The sequence below is a fragment of the Amia ocellicauda genome, unplaced genomic scaffold (assembly GCF_036373705.1).
Source record: "Amia ocellicauda isolate fAmiCal2 unplaced genomic scaffold, fAmiCal2.hap1 HAP1_SCAFFOLD_47, whole genome shotgun sequence".
Classification (NCBI taxonomy): Eukaryota; Metazoa; Chordata; class Actinopteri; order Amiiformes; family Amiidae; genus Amia; species Amia ocellicauda.
Genome location: NW_027102983.1, coordinates 42,501 through 45,000, shown reverse-complemented (window position 1 = coordinate 45,000; position 2,500 = coordinate 42,501). Strand labels below are relative to the sequence as shown.

Genomic DNA, 2,500 nt, shown 5'->3' with positions numbered 1-2,500 from the left:
CGACAAATCACGAGTTTTAACTTTGGATACACGCAATTTCATCATTATTTCAGATTTTACTTCCCCAAATACACAGGCATACAATAGATCTTGTTCTCCAACGTAAACGGTCCCTAGTAACTAGGGTACATTCGTAAATAAATTGAGCATCATGGCTAGAAGTGACTAAATGTTGCCTAATCTTTCTCATCGAGAAATGACACAATTACAGCAACACAAAAAGGAACTCCACCGGACAAAGTTCAGTGCTCACAAGGAGCCTCATTCAACACACACGGTTCCATTCCCATTCATGCAAAGCACGAAAGTGTAAAACTTGGGAACATACTTGAGAGCAAAGATCACATTCAATCTCATTCAAGGCACGGATGTGAATGCAACGGGATGAAATTACTGAAATGATGCCTGCCCTCGAACTGTGATGATGGACTACCCGACTCGCCAATAATATTGGGTTCTGGTGTATTGAAATACAGGAGCTGCTGGATTTGTGTGTTTTCTTACCCCCTCACCATAGTTTGTCAAATGTTTAAACAACTGAACTTATATTCAAGGTTTGTTTCTCTTCATATGTTTTACTGGTTTACATTTGTCTCAGCAACCTGTTGAATGATTCTTCTGCTTTCAAAACAAAATGACAACAGGATGAATGCACACACTTGAAAATACAATACATGCAATGTTATGCATCATAGTGATGCAACCTCCTTTCAGTTTCATACTGCATGTCAATTGAAATCTTACTGAAATGCACACCTTCTCAAGATTGCGCTTGACTGGCGTGTCAGGCACTCAATTACAGCTGTATTATCAAGACAATGTGTTCGTTTTGTAATATATAGTTCCGGTCTGGTGTGGCACCCCAGCTAACGCACAATGTTGCCACAACGTGGCGTGTTAGCAGGGACTGTCTGCGGCGCGCTGGTGTGTCCCGGGCTTTAGAGTAGAGAGACAGTTCAACTGTAAGTATGAACGGCAGAAACGGATATTGCCTTCCCTTTAAGTAGAGCGTCAGGGACAGCCTCCCTGGCTTACGGCCATACTAGCCTGAATACGCCCGATCTCGTCCGATCTCGGAAGCTAAGCAGGCTCGTTCCTGGTCAGTACTTGGATGGGAGACCGCCTGGGAATACCTGGTGCTGTAAGCTTTTGCATCTTTTACACACCAGAGGGCGACAAATCACGAGTTTTAACTTTGGATACACGCAATTTCATCATTATTTCAGATTTGACTTCCCCAAATACACAGGCATACCATAGATCTTGTTCTCCAACGTAAACGGTCCCTAGTAACTAGGGTACATTCGTAAATAAATTGAGCATCATGGCTAGAAGTGACTAAATGTTGCCTAATCTTTCTCATCAAGAAATGAGACAATTACAGCAACACAAAAAAGAACTCCACCGGACAAAGTTCAGTGCTCACAAGGAGCCTCATTCAACACACACGGTTCCATTCCCATTCATGCAAAGCACGAAAGTGTAAAACTTGGGAACATACTTGAGAGCAAAGATCACATTCAATCTCATTCAAGGCACGGATGTGAATGCAACGGGATGAAATTACTGAAATGATGACTGCCCTCGAACTGTGAAGATGGACTACCCGACTTGCCAATAATATTGGGTTCTGGTGTATTGAAATACAGGAGCTGCTGGATTTGTGTGTTTTCTTACCCCCTCACCATAGTTTGTCAAATGTTTAAACAACTGAACTTATATTCAAGGTTTGTTTCTCTTCATATGTTTTACTGGTTTACATTTGTCTCAGCAACCTGTTGAATGATTCTTCTGCTTTCAAAACAAAATGACAACAGGATAAATGCACACACTTGAAAATACAATACATGCAATGTTATGCATCATAGTGATGCAACCTCCTTTCAGTTTCATACTGCATGTCAATTGAAATCCTTACTGAAATGCACACCTTCTCAAGATTGCGCTTGACTGGCGTGTCAGGCACTCAATTACAGCTGTTATATCAAGACAATGTGTTCGTTTTGTAATATATAGTTCCGGTCTGGTGTGGCACCCCAGCTAACGCACAACGTTGCCACAATGTTGCCACAACGTGGCGTGTTAGCAGGGACTGTCTGCGGCGCGCTGGTGTGTCCCGGGCTTTAGAGTAGAGAGACAGTTCAACTGTAAGTATGAACGGCAGAAACGGATATTGCCTTCCCTTTAAGTAGAGCGTCAGGGACAGCCTCCCTGGCTTACGGCCATACTAGCCTGAATACGCCCGATCTCGTCCGATCTCGGAAGCTAAGCAGGCTCGTGCCTGGTCAGTACTTGGATGGGAGACCGCCTGGGAATACCAGGTGCTGTAAGCTTTTGCATCTTTTACACACCAGAGGGCGACAAATCACGAGTTTTAACTTTGGATACACGCAATTTCATCATTATTTCAGATTTTACTTCCCCAAATACACAGGCATACAATAGATCTTGTTCTCCAACGTAAACGGTCCCTAGTAACTAGGGTATATTCGTAAATAAA

At 42.9% G+C, this 2,500-nt stretch overlaps 2 non-coding genes across 2 annotated transcripts; both read left to right on the top strand.

Moving 5' to 3' along the window:
* Nucleotides 1-1,029: 1,029 nt before the first annotated feature.
* Nucleotides 1,030-1,148, top strand: LOC136736757 (5S ribosomal RNA). Its single transcript, XR_010811812.1, has one exon. It is a non-coding gene; the product is annotated as a 5S ribosomal RNA (ribosomal RNA).
* A 1,066-nt stretch (nucleotides 1,149-2,214) lies between these two features.
* On the top strand, nucleotides 2,215-2,333 carry LOC136737408 (5S ribosomal RNA). Its single transcript, XR_010812370.1, has one exon. It is a non-coding gene; the product is annotated as a 5S ribosomal RNA (ribosomal RNA).
* Nucleotides 2,334-2,500: the final 167 nt, after the last annotated feature.